We start from the raw sequence: 16805 nt of genomic DNA, 5'->3' as shown, positions 1-16805 counted from the left end.
TTCCTGAGAGTGTCCTCAGAGGAGACTTTCTGTCCCTCCCTGAACCCTGACACTAACGCAAGTTTCTGTTGATAGGTCTGGAGTCCTGGAGGCTGGAGGCTCTTGGAGGAAAGGACTGTCGCCTTGAGAAACCAACCTCCAGGTAAGTGTTGTCATCTTCCAGGTGTATGTAGCAGCCCTCCAGGTATGTTCATCTGTCCTCAGGGTATGTTACATAATTGTCCTCCAGACCTCATGGAACTAATTCTTGGCCATACACTTTTCTTTCTTGGGGACCAGTGACTGACAGTAACCCCCAGACTTCCTCTCCTTAACGGGCCAACTTGGATGGTCTCTAAGTCCAGGTTGTGCCCAATTAAGAGCTCAGTTAAGCAGGCTCAGAATCCCACTCGGGTCTCCTACGGGTCAGAGATATTTGAGAAGGGAGTGGGTTGTAGAGGTTAGGGGATTATTCCTGGCGGTATTTTCTCCTCTGATCCCACTACCAGGAGAAGCACCCAGCCTGGCCTCCTGGAAGTGTGGGGGTAGGTGATCCCAGGCTGTATAGCAACCCCCCACCCCAACACAAAAAGTGCTCCTGCCTAGGCTCAGCCTCCTCCACCCACCCCCTCCGGCCACCTCCCAAATCCCCAATCCCAGCAGCAAACCTCGGTGTTTGCCTGTTGCCATGGCAATGGGATGCACCTTTCTGTTACCATGGCAACAAGCCAGGGGTTTTTAAAATTCAGTTGAGGTAATTTCCACCCCTCAATCCTCATCCTCAGACACCTCATTCTTCTCTTTTCTTTTCTGAATCTTAGAAGGGAGGGGCTAGAAGACCAGAGGGGCCGGTGGGAAGACTTGGGCCCCATCCATCCCCGACTCCTTCATGCACCCTAGACCCCAGAGAAGAGGGCAGCCTCTTCCCCGTTCCCTGTCCAGATCCAGGTCCACAGGGGAAAGGTGATGGCTTTGCATGGCTGGGCAGGCAGAGGCCAGCACACTTGGGAGGCCTGGTTGAGAGTACAGCCTGTGTGGCTTTGCAGGAGCAGAGAGAGTCAGTAGGGACCCTCCCAGACCTCCCCTCCATGTCTCCAGGGCTCATGTGAGGATATCAAGGCACTGGACACAGACCCCAGGACAGTAGGGCACAGATGTTGTTTATACTGTGTCCTGGTATTAAGGAGCTTAGCTTAGGGAACCCTGTGCTGGCTGGATTTGGGCAGAGGGCATCTGAGAAGGATCGAGGGAGAGGGATGCAGACACTGTCCAGTCCCTGCCCTTCCGCTCCCACTAGTGTCCTCTCTGCTCAGGACCCCACTTCATTAGTCTGGTCATTGTAAATTCTTGAGGCCCAGCATCCCCTCCTCGCCCCACCTGCCTCCTGACTGGGAGAAGAGGAGCCAACCATCCAGGACAGACAGGTGGTTGCCCCTCTGAGCAGAGTAGCCTGGGTCTAGAGAATGATGGGGCCCCAAGCCCCATGCAGTACCCCATCATGCCTCATGTTCATGTAATTCCTTTACACTTTGACTTGTCTCTATAGCAGATCCATACCCCACAGGTGATGCCTCCCCCAGAGAAAAGCTTTCAAGGCAGAAGATGGGGAGAGTCCTGCAACAAGGCCGCCCTCCCCGCCTCCCCTGTGCTCTCCCTATGGCTGTGCTCCCACCCCATCAGTCATTTGGGTAGAGGGGCCCTCCTTCCCCAGGATGGATGTGGAGTGCCAAAGCCAAGCACTGCAGGGCCAGCAGATGGGGGCCAAGGCCAAAGAAAAGTCACTTCCATCTTACCTGTTCCTTGAGCCCAAGAGTTGAGACTATATAGTAACAGCCCTTCAGAGGTCATAGATGGGCAGGCCAACCTTGGGGAGGCCACAGAGAACCCCAGGAACAAGATAGAGTGGTGTTATGGCCAGCCCATCACCACCTGCCCACTTTTCTGTCAGTCCCTATCCTTCCCAGACACCCAGATCAGGGAAGCCCCAGGCTAGGCTGGGGAGGAGAGAACCCCAGCCCAAGCCCTAGGTGAGAATGAGAATGTCCCAGGTGGAGCATCTCCTCTCTACAGCCTGTGACCCCTCACCCCTAAGGTTATGACACCCAGACAGGGCCAGACCCCTCTCTCCCCCAGCCATCTGTGGCTCCTAGGCTTCTGAAGAGCTTCCTGGTATCAGGGAACTGATACTGAACCACACTACACTTCTACCAAGGCCTCCACACTTGAGAGCCTGCAGCTAAAGTACTAAGGAGCAGGGCTGCCTGAGATTTCTCTTGTGAGCAGCAGGCGTCTGGCAAGCCTCACTCAGTGCAAACTGGGGGCTTGGCATCAGCTAGAGGACTGTTCAGACCCTCCAAGAAAGTCTGCTGGCCCTGGCAGGCTGGTGCAGCACTGGAGCCCCCATCTTGACTCAGAGGAGGAGTGTGGGTGAGAGGGGGACCAGCAGGGCAAGATGGGTGTCAGTGGCATGGGAATAGAAACCACCCCACCCAGGATACCTGATGGCCTAGTTTCTAGGCACCATCTCTAGGGTCAGAGGCAGCGCCCTGTCCCCCATATCCTGTGTACTCACATCAGGCAGGAACCAGGCCTCTCGCTCCAGAGATGGTATGCCTGGACCAGCGTGATGCCTGAACATCAAAAGGCCCCAAATTGCCCTGCCTCAGTGGAAAGGGGTCCCTGGGGCTTTAGAACCAGGAATCTGGGCCTAGAAGCCTGACTCCCCAGGGGGTATTTGAAAGAGAAGCTGAGGAAATGCCAGCAACTATTTATAGCCTGTGGGATATACCAGCCCCATCTTCTTTTCCTGCCAGCCACCTGCAAGCTGTCGGGGTGAGCATCCCTGCTCTAGAGCAGGAGACCCCAAAGGTTCAGAGACAGCAGACCTGTCTGAAATTCCACAGCTCACCATCTGCACAGCCTTGGGAGCTGGGAGCAGGGCCAGTGCTAACCCAGGGTACAGTGTTGTAGGGGAAGGGTACTGGGATGGGGACATTTACTCAGAAGGCCAGGGCAGGGCTTTCAGCCCAGGCCAGTCTTGGCAGGCCTGGTCAACAGGAAAGGGTGGTTGAATAGGCCTTCTGGTAGGGGAGTGGAGTTCAGTTCCCTTTGCATGGAGCTAAGGCTGTCTGAGTATAGGGGTATAGGGGTGGTTGCTAAGGGGTGATTGCTGAGGATATGAATTGTCCTGTCAGCTGTTTAGGCGATCCAGCCATGGGGGCAGGGAGCAGGTCAGAGCTGGCAGTGTGAGGGGCACCGAGTGTCATTGAGGCAGGTCCCTACTGCTGGCTGAGCAGGCTAGAGATTAGAAGCTGAGAAGCCCTCCCAACCCACCCACCTGATGACAGTGCTTTCCACGGAGCCCCTACAGGAGGCACCCCTGAGCCCCAACCTCATAGCCCTCCTGGTCTCCTAATGCTCTGACAGCCCATTCACCTCGGGCTTCTCTGGGTTTCTTTGGGGACCCAGGGTCGTGGCACCTATTTCCTCAGTCCCAGGCCTGTCTTCCAGGAAGATTCCAAGCTCCGAACAGGCAGAAACCATACCTGCCTAATGTCTATACCCCACCCTACCACCACCACATTGGGGCCCATAAAAGAGAGGGGCCCACCACGGGGCTGGTCTGTGTGTGAGGCAATTGAATGAGTTTGCCTTAAAGCGTTGGAAATGCAGCTGTACCTTGTGGCTAACTGGTTGAGCTGTTACCCAGGGCTCCCAGGACCTGGGGACCAAGTGTGACTGAGATGGATGTGGTCTCCATCCTCCCAGAGCTCACAGTCCTGCGGGCAGGGGGGACAGTGCTGACCCCCCAGAGTGGCTGGACCTGTGATGAGGGACACAGGAGACTGGGGATCCCCAGGAGGTGGGACTAGGCCATCTTCTTTGAGGAGAGGTCCCCGGGCTGCTGAGCTGGCCAGGTCCCGTGGTCCTGAAACTGCAGCCCTGACTGGGAGGGGAGGCATGTCAGGACCTAGGAATAACCCCCTCAGAGCTGGAGCGGTCTTGATTGGCTTTCCCTGAGACAGGTCTCTGGGGAGGTTGCTGGGGGACTGCAAGGGGCACCTCTTGTTCACAACAACGGATAGCCTGGGGACACGAAGTCAGCCTCAGGCAGTGGCAGGGCCTCGGGTCACTGGCTCTCACTGACCTGAAGGACAGGCCAATTCAGATCTCCCAGGAAACTGGCTCCACGCATCTGACCGGAGACAGAGAACCCAACCAGGAAGTGACCAGGGACGTTCTGGCCAGGAACACTGGGGAGCAGACTGTGGGGTTACTTATACCTTCAGCCTTATTTGGTTCTTTCCCAGCAGGCACTCCCTTCCCAGAGACTGGTTTGTCTTTCCCAGGGCCTGCCAGGGTGACCCCCCACCCCGATGCACTAGCCAGGCAGACACCTGCCCCACCTCCTAGGGACATGGGGTCAGTTGCCCCACATCTGGACAGGTGAAGCCCATTTTTCACCAGCCGCCAGACTGGAGCCAGGAGCCAGAGTCCTTCCTAGGAAACCATCTGCCCAGCTCAGGTTGCCTGAAATGGGTACCAGCATCTGAATAAACAGCCCTGAGTAGGGCAGGGCTAGAGGTGGTGGTGGTGGGGAGGCAGGGCCCCCAGCCCCACCCTGGAGCTCACGAGAGTCCTGCAGCTGCCTTTGTCCCATCAGTCCTGCTTGATGACCACACGGACCTCCCACCCCTCAGCCCCATGGCTAACTGCTGCCTGCCCACGATCAGCCGGGCTGAAGCCCTCCCAGGCCCTCCTCAGACAACCTGTCTTCTCTTCCTGGCACATGAATGGCCTCTGCTGCGCTCCAGGAAGACCCTGCCCGTGGCCATCCTTTGCCCACCACTACACCAGTCAAGCTGGGCTGTCCTTCCTAGTGTCCACCACTGCCCCAGTGCCAAGCACAGGCTGGCACACAGTGGGTGCTCAGTAAACATTGCTGCCCATGGTCATGACTGTGGGATGGGTGGTCCCAGGAATAATGCCTGAGCCAGCTTAGACCAGCAGTTCTTCCTGCTCCTCCAGCCCGCATGGCCCGATCCAGCTCTGAAGGCCTGACCCAGACTCAGAGCTGGACTGGGCCCCTAGTGGGAGCTGCCCATGGGAGGCCCACCCGTAGTCCAACTGTCCCTGCTCCTGCCTACCTGGGGAAAGAGGGGACCGGCATGGCCCCTCCCACAAGCCCCATCTACAGGCTGTGGGGCTGCTGGGGACACAGTATCTGGATGCTCCTGCCTGGCACCCCTCACAAGGCTTCAGCCCCCACTTCGCCTGCTGCCTAGGACTGGGGGTAGGGGGCATATGGACCTTCTAGCATCTTTCCTGGGAAGGTCTGTCAGTGCTCTCTGTCTCCAGATGGGAGACTTCCAGATAGTGCAGGGACAGGGGCTCTGGGGTCCTGGGTGCCTGTAGGACTGCACACCGGGCTCCCCAGGGACCTGAGGGCACACAGGGGTCCCTAACCGACCTGCCTATCCTTGCTATGAGATCTTGGGCCGGGGGTGGAGGGTGGGGGGTGTGTGTGGGGGGAGATGTGCCAGCCCCTCCTTCTGGGTACTTCAAAAAGCAGTGCGTGCATCCCCCAAGGTTCATTTTCCATTTCCTGTAGGTCGGATCTCAACCTGACAGGCATCCCCTCTCACCTCCCAATCACCATTCCTCCCGCCCCCTCCCCCTGCCCCCTTTTCTATTACCCACCCCTTCCCCTACCTAATGGGAACGCACCCCCACCCCCACAGAGTGGCTTCCTCTCTCTGCGGCGTCTGGTTCCCACTGCAGCCAGAAGAAGAGGCCAGCACCCTGACCCACTGCCTTCCTGCAGTCCCTGTCGTCTCCCCTCTGCCCTTCAGGCAGCCCCCATCCCGTCCTGAAAGAGCCCCCCCAACTTTGGGATCCCCCTCCCCAACCTAGGGCCCCCACCCCCAGCAAACTTGGCTCCTTTCAGCTCCCCTCCCTCTCGGGCAGAGGCAGGGCGTTCAAGTCCATTTAATCTTGGCAGAATGCAATTTCCTGCTTCAGGGAGCTGCCGGGTTTAGGAGGCTTAATGAGGGGGGAGGGGGGAGACAGGGAAGAAGAGAAGCTGAGCGGGGCTGGGAGATGGAGACTGAGTCACTGAGAGGGGTGGTCCAAGAAGCTCAGGGATGTGCCTGTGTCTTGGGGTTGCCTGGGGGTGTCTTTGGGGGATCACACAAGGGTCAGCTCTTCAGTTTCAGGTCTGGGGCTCCTTCGCACACCTCCCCACTCCAGCTATGCGGGGTGGAAATGGGAGAAGGGGAGGGGCCTCAAAGTGGCCCACAGAGTGAGTGTGTGTGTGTGAGTCATGACTCTGCTTGGCTGAATGGTGCGGGGTGCAAGTCCCAGTGTGCAGATGGGGGAGGGGGTCCTGGGGAAGGTGTGCAGCTGGCAGGTCTCAGACCCCCAGGTGGGGAAGTGGGCAGCCGGGCTGGAATTTCAGCCCCAAATGGGATGTTTATCTGGATACTGCCACCTAGGAGGCAGAGAAGATAAGGGACAAAGGGGCCTCTGAGCTGCCGGCAGCCCCACAGCTGGTGGGGGCAGGGCGGCCAAAAGCCTGGCCTGCCACCCAGCACCCCAGGCAACCCCTGGGGAGACTGAGGCTGGGTGTCTTTCTGTGGTCCCTGCCCTGCAGCCCCACCTGGGCCTCTCTCCCCACCCCTCCCCATCCCTCCTTGCCCTGGTTCAGGCATTTACTTCCTGAAGAAGTCCTTGGAGGAGCCACGACCCATCAGAGTCCCCAGGCAGGGCTGGCAGAGTGGTGGTCAGGCAGGGGCGCCCACAGGATGCAGGCCGGGGGAGGGTGGCAGGTATTTTCAGGGAAAAGCAGACAGCCTGGAGCCCTCCAGGAGCAGTGCCCTGGATAGGGAGGTTCTGCTAAGCTTGCGGCCCCGGTGAGGGGAGAGAGCAAGGAGGATAGAGAGGCTCTGAGAGCTCTGGAAGCCAGTCTGAGCCCACTCTCTGCTAGGAATTCTCATTTATGGGGGCCTGGGAGGAAGGCCGATGAACACCACTGAGCCGCTTGTGTGAGGCACTCTTCCTCTGGGCTGCAGTCTCACCGCGTGTGAAGAAACGTAAGTGGGGCGAGGTTTCTGAGGAGTAGCCCAGACCTCCTTGGAAACGGGTGGGTCCTGCCCAAGCCCAGGGGTCATCTTGGGGTGTCCTTGAATGGCAGCCAGGTGTGTAGAAGATACAATAGAGACCCACCTGTGACCTTTGCCCTCGCACACGTCTCCAAGCCTCCCAGCTGCCCATGAGTAATGAAAACAGCATCTTCTCCAGAGAAGGCAGCCTGTCTCTCCAGCAAAGCTAACACAAATCTACCAATAGACTATGCTCAGGGGCAGAAAGGCCTGCAGGCTGGAGGTCAACAGGAGCCCCCCACCCCAGCTCCTTGTGAAGGGCTGACCTGGTTCCCTGCACCTCTGCTTCCCCTCTGACTAGCTCACCAGCTGTCTGGGCTGCCTGGTGTCCTGTCACTGGGCCTCTTCCTCTGATTGACAGCTCCCCAGGGATTGTTCCCGGTCCACATCTGCCCTTACTCTGCCTCTGCTGAGCTCAGCGAGGGCCTTCCTGGCTCTTGCAAGGGTCAAAATGAAGCTCCTCTGCCACTTCTCCTATCCCCTTCGCCAACACGCATCTCTAGTAGACTCCGACACTGATTCTGCTCGAGACAGCCCGGTGATCTGGCCTCCAGGACACCTTGACAGGTCATGCCTCCAGCCTCTTGCCCAAGTTGTTCCTTCATCCTTCAAGCTGGGAGATCTCTGGTTCTTTAAGGCCCAGTGACACTGTCACTTCCTCTGTGTGGCCATTCCTGAGTCACTCTCTCAGCCCTCCGCGTATACACACCCGCTTGGATATCCCCTGGCCAAGCTCCAAGCTGATCTGGGGCCTCGTCACCTTGCTGACCCCGAGAGCTCCTGAGTCATAGAGGTTTGCAGAAACTGTGGGCTGGACATTGCAGTCAGGGCCAGAGTGGGGCTGGCCTAGAGGGAAGCAGGTGTGTGACCTGGGAGTCCCTCCTGTGCTATCACCGCATTCCCTTGACAGCCGGCATGCAGGCCTCTACCTGGGAGGACGGTGTGGTTGCCTTTGCTGGTAGAGGCTCCAGTGGGGCAATCCTGTGTGCCGCCCTGTAGGTCCTGGCTGTCTGAGGAGCTGAGACAGTGGCTGGATATGGAGTCCCTTCTGCTGGCTGAAAAGGGTCCCCACTCTCTCCTGGGGCTCCAGCCCATGGCAGAGGAGTTCAGGTAAGCCCTCATGCCCCTGGGTCTCTCTGGCATCCACTGGAGAGAAGCAGTGAGTCATAGCAAAGGTGACATAGGCAGAGAATGCCCTACATACCAGATGCTGCTCCCAGCAACCCGCTCGTAGTGGCTCCTTTCATCCTCCCAGCACCCTGAGATGAGAGACTAGCTCTCATTTTCCAGATGAGGAAACTGGTCTCCAGAGAATAAGCAAAAGAATGTACGTGGGCCACGGGTGGGTAAGACCCTCAGGCAGCTAGGCTTGGAGTCAGAGGGTCCTTGATGGGGTCCCAAGGAGACCTTTCCACACTTGCGTGCACTCGTACTGCAGCCCCAGCCTTGCTGGCCCTGATGGTTGGGTAGGCAGAGTGAGGCCCGGTGAGATCAAAGAGCTCAGTGTCCCTGGCTGCGCCTGCCCGTGTTCCCACGTCCACGGGAGCCCTGGTGGCTGCTCGGAGAGCAAGACCAGAGCTGCACAGCCTCTGCCACCACCCAGGCTGCACACCAGTCTCCACACTTCTGTGAGACTCGTGTTTCTCATTTCCTATTTTGAGACCCATCTCCCAGCCCTCAAGGGGCCTCTCCAAGGTGTAGGGTCCAGGGCAGGCCTGGGCCCTGCAGGAACTTGATCCTCCAAACTCTGTGCCTTTAGGGTCTCCTGAGGTGGCCCCTTTTTCTCAACCCCAAGCCTATAACCCTAGCCTACCACTCCTTGGGGACAATTTTGTTGCTCAGTAGGTAAAGATTCTGCTTGCAATGCAGGAGATCCAGGTTCAATCCCTGGGTCGGGAAGATCTCCTGGAATAGGAAATGACAACCCACTCCAGTATTCTTGCCTGGAAAATCCCATGGACAGAGGAGCCTGGCAGGCTATAGTTCATGGGGTCGCAAGAGTAGTTTAGTGACTAAACTACCACCACCACTCCTTGGGGACAATTTTGTTAAAACTTCAGCCCACACTCGGGTGGAGAATCAGCATGGGAAGCTGGGATTTGGGAGCTTACTTACCCAATGGGCAGGGGCTCAGTGGCAGTCTGACCCACTTTTTGGCTGTGCTGGGTCTTCGTTGCTGCATGGGCTTTTCTCTAGTTGTGGCAAGCTGGGGCTACTCTAGTTGCCACGTGTGGACTTCTCATTACGGTGGCTTCTCTTGTTACAGAGCACAGTTTCAGTCATCACGGCTCACAGGCTTAGCTGCTCCTTGGCATGTGAGATCTTCCAGGATCAGGAATCGAACTTGAGTCTCCTGCATTGGCGGGCAGATTCTTATCCACTGTACCACCAGGGAAGCCCAGTCTGACACATTTTGTCCATCCTCCCAGAACTGCACCCTCAGCTCAGAGGAGACTCCACCAGACCGTCTGAAGTTCGTGGTCCAGAGTGACTATGAGATGTGTGGAGACATTAGCCTCCATGGCCTGGCAGTTGGTTAGTCACTCAGTTGTGTCCGACTCTTTGTGACCTCATGGACTGGAGACCGCCAGGCTCCTCTGTCCGTGGGATTCTCCAGGCAAGAATACTGGAGTGGATGGCCATTCCCTTCTCCAGGGAATCTTCCCAACCCAGGGACTGAACCTCTGTCTCCTGCATTGTAGACAGATTCTGTACTGTCTGAGCCACCAGGGAAGCCCAAATATAATGTAAGTGCTATGTGAATAGTTGAAGATGAGTGGAAAATTCAAGTTTTGGTTTTTGGAATTTCATGGAATTTGAGGCAGGACACTCGTGATACCTGCAGAATGAATATGTGACATTTGACCAATACACAAGGTAGAGAGGTTGTCTTCTAAGAGTTCAGGGGACAGCGACTAGCTGGGCAGTTGGGGGGCCTTTTTGGGGAGACAGTATTTGAATCTGGGAACTACAGATCAGCCCTACCCACGTGGCTGGCTCTGCCTGCAGAATGTGTGCTGGAATTTCTTCCTTGTTCCAGCCACCCAGCTCTCTGCGTGCCTCCTCTCCCGCAGGCAGGGGCTGGTTGCACAGAGAGGAGTAGGGAGAAGGCTGCCTTATGGTTGGGGGAGCGGAAGGGCTGCAATGAGGAATGGGGCAAAGAGAAGTCGGGGCAGCTTGGGCTCAAGGACAGGAATTGTGGGTACTTCAGGAGAGGACAAGGGGTCGGGCAAGCTGGGGGCCCCAGTTTTCCCCCAGGGATTGTGAGGAGACCAGCAACTGGGAAGGGGAAAGGGAGGGCAGCGACTTCCTTTTGAGGAGGAAATGCTCCTCTGTGCTCCTGACCAGCATCCTGGGGAATCAGGACCTGACCAGGACTGCTGCCTGAAGAGTACAGCTTGGGCCCAGAGACCTTCCCTGTGAGCTGAGTGGATGTGACTGATGTAGATGCAGCACACAGTAGGTGTTCAGACAGGCTGTGGACACCTGAATGCATCGCTCTAAGTGGCAGGAATAGTCCGGAGGTGCTGGAGGCAGGCCGGCCAGAGGGTGGAGTGTGGATTTCTGATCTCTCCCTAGGCAGGCCCTGCCCCTTCCCTCCCTCCAAATCCCCCTCCCACCTTATCCCTCCATCTAGGTTGGTCCCTGCTCCTTCCGCGGCAAACATGAGCTTTGCTGAAACTTGTCCTCGGATTAAAGCTTAAACCACTGTCTCAGGGGAGCGGGGCAGGGAGCCCGGCCAGCCAGGCCACATGTGGAGGTGTATAAGGCTAGGAAGGAAGCTACTTTCCCCATTCCAAAAGTCTGGGTCAGATCTCATACACAAAAGGGAAAAGTGAGGGGACCCTGGCTGAGCTGAGCATCCCCAGCAGCTCTCCTAGTGATCTACCCAGGTTCCTGTCCTCTCGCTTGATGCTCACAACTCCCCTTCTGGCCCCCAGAAGCCAGAGGAATCCTGTAAAATCTTAAATCAGACTCTACTGCCCTCATTACCCTCAGGCCAGTCCTAGTCATTCCTCAATCAGAGGCTACACCCCAACATTCAAGGGGACCCTAGTTTGGAATCCCCAGACAAGGTTGCCCAGGCTCCTGCTCCTCAAGGACTCGGTATTCCTTTCTGTGAAATGGGTGCACAGTGATGTTCTGACCAATGTAAGCCAGAGGCCCTCATCCTTTCTAAGACTCCACAGATAGCACAAGTGGAGCCCCTGATTCCTGGATGCAGGTTCAGAGGCCAGGTAAGGCCAAGGGGTCCACTCCACCCAGTTATGTTCGGAAATTAAACCCTCACAGGGCAGGATGGCACCCTGTCCCAGGGCAGGGGGTGTAGGCTTGGCTTCACTGCCCTGCGAACCACATGCGGAGCAGGGAGGTTCATCATTCTGGATGGAGTGCTTAGCAGGCACTAGGTTGGCCAGGGCAGTCCCAGCTCCCCACTGCCTGGCATCCGCCCTGCTACCTGATACTCCTCTAAGGCAAGAGGCCATGAGCTGTAATAGGGAGATTCTCTGCATGGAGCCTTCCTCCTTGGCCAGTCCCAATGCTGCTGTGCCCCAGATGCCTTACAGCCTAGAATAGGCGATGGCACTGGCCAAGATCCTCCATTTCCTGGCTCCTGAGGGATGGAGACCCAGATGGGATACTCTGGCCTTAGATCTCTGGTCTGAGGCTAAGGACAGTGGCCTCGTATTGAATCCAGGCTAAGGGAGGAGGACCAGGATGGCAGGGTGCCCAGGGTCTGCCCACCAGCCCCTCCCACTTCGGGGGGTTGCCTTATCTGGGCCCCATTTCCCTGCTGGCAACGAGGGACCAGGGGAGGCCATGCCGCGGCTGTCACGGAAGGGACATTCCCCAGTCATTTGGAACTAAGTAAGTCCAGATCTCGGCTTGCAGGCCTGGCTGCAGGACCCTCCCTGGGCCCCCCTCCCCCAGGACTGTGGCCACACAGACACATGGAAGGGGGTGTGTGGAGCAGATGTGGGCCTGGGAGGCAGCCAGAAACCCACAGGATCAGAGCCCAGCGTACTTCGCTTGGTTGGGGGCCTGCCCTGGTCTCCCCTAGCTCTGAGACACACCTCTGCCTGAAGGACTATGCCTGCCCCTGGCCGGGGGAGGTGGGGGGGCACTCACAACTAGATTTTCCCTGTCTTTAAAGCCAAGGCAAAGTTGACCTTGAGTCTCTGGGGCCGTAGCTGGAGACATTCTCTCCTCAGGCCCTCTCTTCCGTGGAGGAAGAAGCAGCACATGGGCATCCATCCCTGCCCTGTCCACAGCTCCAGGGAGTGGGAGCAGAGGCCCAAAGATCAGGGTAGGAAGCAGCACCCAGCCCCTGGCCAGAGTGCAGAGGGGCCCTGGGCAGAGCCCTTCTCTCATTCCGTGAGGATGCTATATCCCAGTCTGTGTTCTGGGTGCTGGGGAAAAAGCAAATAGAACAGTTCCTGCCCTCTTGATGCTGATAGTCTACCAGGGGTAGAAAAATGGACAATAAACAATAAGCAAAAAAAAACAAGAAATAAAGGAGGAGAAAAAGAGAGGAAGGGAAGGCAAAGTCAAGTGCATTGGGGTGGTGGTGACAGATACTACTTGTGACAGGGACTATCTGAACAAAAATCTGAAGGAGGTAAGGGGCTGGCAGGGGGATGCCTGCAGGAAGATCATTCAGGTTAAGTCAGTTCAGTCGCTTAGTCGTGTCCAACTCTTTGCAACCCCATGAATCGCAGCACACTAGTCTTCCCCCGTCCATCACCAGCTCCCGGAGTTTACTCAAACTCATGTCCATCGCATCAGTGATGCCATCCAACCATCTCATCTTCTGTCATCCCCTTCTCCTCTCGTCTTCAATCTCCCAGCATCAGGGTCTTTTCCATTAAGTCGGTTTTTTGCATCAGGTGGACAAAGTATTGGAGTTTCAGCTTCAGCATCTGTCCTTCCAGTGAATATTCAGGACTGATTTCCTTTAGGATGGACTGGTTGGATCACCTTGCAGTCCAAGGGACTCTCAAGAGTCTTCTTCAACACCACAGTTCAAGAGCATCTATTCTTCAGCACTCAGCTTTCTTTATAGTCCAACTCTCATATCCATACATGACTACTGGAAAAGCCATAGCTCTGACTAGACGGACCTTTGTTGGTTAAGGGAACAGTCATTGAAGTGTGCCTGGTGTGAGAGGAAGAGAGAGAGGAGGCTGTAGCCAAGAGCAGGAGGACGTGAGTCAGATGAGGAGGGGGGCTGGGGAGACAGCCACTGCAAGGACTTGGCTTTGACTCTCAAGGAAGTAGGAGCCATTGAGAACTTTGGTCAAAAGAGAGACAGGCCCTGACTTCCATTTTAACAGGGCTTCTCCGAATCCTGGCTGGTTAGCAGGAGGCAAGAGCAGAAGCAGGGAGCCCAGAAAGCAGGCTCCTGTCCCTGTCAGGCGAGAAACGAGATTGGCCGCGGAGGTGGTGGCTGCAGAGGCGATGACTGCGGAGCTGGCGGCCAGGGAGAAGGTAGGAAGTGGTCACCTGACATTTTGTATATTTTAAAGGTGAAGTTGAAAGGTCTAGATGGAGATGTGAGAGTCCAGGCTGATTCGAAGACTTTTTGGCCTGAGCAGCTGGAAGGATAGGACTGTCTCAACTGAGCTGAGCAAAACCAAGGAGTGGCTCCAGATCCAAGGTCTTTTGAGCCACACTCCGCAGCCCCCACCTCTACCCAGTGGTGGGGGCTGCCCAACCGTAAATGATCCTGGGCCCAGCCACCCAGAAAAAAGGCCTGCACCATGGGGGCAGGGGAAATGCAGAATTTCCATCTCAGTTCTTAGTAAAGATTCTTTTCTGGAGCAGATAAGGATTGAGCTCTAGGCCCTGGACCTGGGCTCCCCAGCAAGGGCTGGGCAGGCCCGAGTGGGTAAGGGATGGCTGTCTGGCCTCTATCTAAACAGGATATGCTCAGGCTGGCTGATGGTCATGGGTCACTTGGCAGCCAGTCAAGCTTAGGCTCACCCGACCCCCACCTCCCTCAATATACAAACACACACACACAGTAATACAAACATGGGATGAGATGAGTATGGGCAACTCAGATCCCATGACTCCCTCTTTTGTTCACTCTGAATGCACACGAGAAGCAGCGGCTGATGAGTCTGTGTGGGGCCCAGCCAGAACACAGAGAGACCTGGGTGTCTCGGTCTCTGGATGGACTTGCAGGACCCCTAGGGTCTAAAAAACCTTCTGACCCAAACATTAGGACTGGCTTCCTGGGAGGTCGTGTCTTCCCAGAGGCCTACAGGATCTAGGAGGAAATAGGAAAGGCATTCCAGCACAGGGGATCAGCATGTGCGAAGACCCAGAGATGAGAGCGAGGGCAGAACTCTTCAAAGAGGCCTGGGAGGCCTGCAGGGCTCCAGAATGGAAGGGGAGGATGAAGCTGCCTCAAGAAGGGAGCCTGGCCCCTTGTGCAGAAAGGGACAGTGTGTGGAGGGTGATGGAGGTGGCCACAGGCTCTGGGCTAGAGGAAACACAGGGCTTACACTGGTACTGAAGAGCATTCCTAGCAGAGGGGACAACAGCAGAAAAGGCCTAGAGGCAGCTTTGGGGAGCAGCCAGGGAGGTGGGTCGTTCCAGCTTTTGATCGGCTCGGAGCCAGCCCCTGGGGCAGGCTGGGCAGAAGGCTGAGCCAGGCGTGGGTGACTCCTCACCGCCCGCCCCCTTCCCGGTGCAGCAAGCACGGCCTTGTACCCCCTCCTGGGGGCCCCCTTTCCATCACTCCCCCTCTCTGGGATCCAGTTCCGGGCGGGTGGGGGCTGGGCCAGAAAGCAGGCAGCGCCTGGGGCAGAGGAGATGAGAAAACCAGAAAGTGGGGAAACCTGAGCCAGCAACGCTAGGGCTGGGCGGGCCAAGGCTTGCTCAGCCGGCTAGGCCCGGGAAACAGGTTCCCCGGAGACACAGGCAGAGGAGAGAGTGATGGTTTAGTGGGCCACCTTCGTGGAGGGGGCATGGCCGGTCCCTGAGGCCCAGGCCTGCCTTGTCCAGCCTTCCAGATGCAGAGACCAAGAGGGCAAGTTTTCTCAAGTTTACCCACAGTGGAGGCCAGATAGAGGCAAATAGTGTAGACAGAGGTTAGACAGGCAGCAGGAGGCCCAGGGCTGCACTTCAGCCCCCAACAGCACAGCCTGGAAGAGCAAGAAGGAAACTAAACAGGCATGAGCACTGCCAGAAACAAAGTCTGGGCCAGGCTGAAGGCTGGGGGTGTCTGGGGGAGACCTTCAAAGCTCTCCTGCCTGTTACCAGCACTATCCCCATGGGTGGCGACTGGGATAAAGGGGGCCAATTCTTTCTCATTTGTAGCCCTCACTATCAGGCTCTGTGGGACCTCAGGAGCTCTGGGAAGCTGAGCCCAAGGCTGAACAGCCAGGATGTCACCCCAAGGGCCTGTCCTCATGTAGGAAGGGAGAGGGCACTGCTCCAGGATGGGAACCCCAGAGAATCGGTCAAGGTGGGGAACCAGACCTGGCTTAACCATCTCTGAACTTCCTACCACCTTGCATGTCCAGACCGGCACTAGTATGGGCCATAGGGACTGGGCATGCCTGGGGTCTGGGTGTCCACAGAGGAAGGAGGGACAGAGGCCAGGCAAGGGTCAGCCTGACCTGGCCTCTGTTCAGGTGGCCCCACGGGGCATCCTGGGTGGCTCTCAGGTAGAGCTGGCACAGCTGAGTAGCACTGAGACAGAAAGACAGAAGGACTCAGGGTGGCTGTGAGAGTGTCGGGTTGGGGCAGCCAGTCCAGAGGAGCTGGGTAGCAGGCAGGGAGTTGGCTCCTGGCCTCTTGGCTCATGTTCCCTCTTGGATCTGGTGTTACAGGGATTTGCCCTCTTATTCATTCAATAAAGATTTATTGAACTCCCTAAGTGCCACGTATGGCTCTAGCACTCATTGCCAGCCCCCGCAGCACTGGTCTGCAGGCCCTTGGCTCCATGTGGGCCCCGTGGCCTGGCCCTTTCCTCCTGGAGCCTTCCCGTAGCTCCGGTAAATGCTGCTTTTCTCACACCACAGCTGGTGGTTACAGGCCTCACTCCGCTTCTCCCAGTCTCCTCTTCCTCAGCTGTACAATGGGGCAGCAGGACTTGCTTCTCAGTGGGATTGTGAATGGCATGCAGGGCTTCCTGGTCAGGCATCAGGCTGGTTTCAAGGAGTCCCCTGAAACTGGAGATAAAATCACCGTAGGCTACAATGTTCCTCCCAATAATACATATTATATATATAATAACATATATAGTGATACAAAGTGCTCATCCCAGCATGATACACAACAGGACAAGGGTGCAGTATAGATTCACTGCTGCAACTATAATTGTTTTGATTTCTATTGATTATTCAACCTTCTCACAGTGATTACAAGAGAACTGGCATCATTCCACTATGTGTAGCCAAGCCTAGCTCCAACTCTTTTCTCTTCTGCTGTCCCCTTCCTCCGACACCACTGCCACTAAAGGCCTCCGTGTGCTGAGAGGCCTGTGTGTGTGTCTGAGAGGTGTTCCATGGATAAATCAGCTGAGTCTCTTTCCTTCCCAACCCAGCACCCTGGAGTCGTTTTTGCCAAGTCCCCACAGGTCTGCTTTAATGACCAGGATGATGATCATGCTGGTAGTGGTGACAGAGGTGGCCAGGGAGCTCCGGGGTGGTG

The 16805-nt window shown here is 56.7% G+C and overlaps 1 protein-coding gene across 2 annotated transcripts in view; it reads left to right on the top strand.

Annotated features, from left to right (window-relative positions):
* The first annotated feature begins 8123 nt into the window (after nt 1-8123).
* Nucleotides 8124-16805, top strand: part of SEMA3F (semaphorin 3F) — a 39119-nt gene continuing 30437 nt past the window's right edge. Inside the window, exons 1-3 of one of the 2 annotated variants that reach the window (XM_061396864.1) lie at nt 8124-8249; nt 9406-9626; nt 13475-13628. The gene's annotated coding sequence lies outside the window, so the exon portion shown is untranslated. The remainder of the gene's footprint in view (nt 8250-9405; nt 9627-13474; nt 13629-16805) is intronic. The other variant, XM_061396865.1, reaches the window with a different exon arrangement.

Source organism: Bos javanicus, chromosome 22 (genome assembly GCF_032452875.1).
Source record: "Bos javanicus breed banteng chromosome 22, ARS-OSU_banteng_1.0, whole genome shotgun sequence".
NCBI classification, from domain to species: Eukaryota; Metazoa; Chordata; class Mammalia; order Artiodactyla; family Bovidae; genus Bos; species Bos javanicus.
This window is presented reverse-complemented; position numbering and strand designations above follow the sequence as displayed.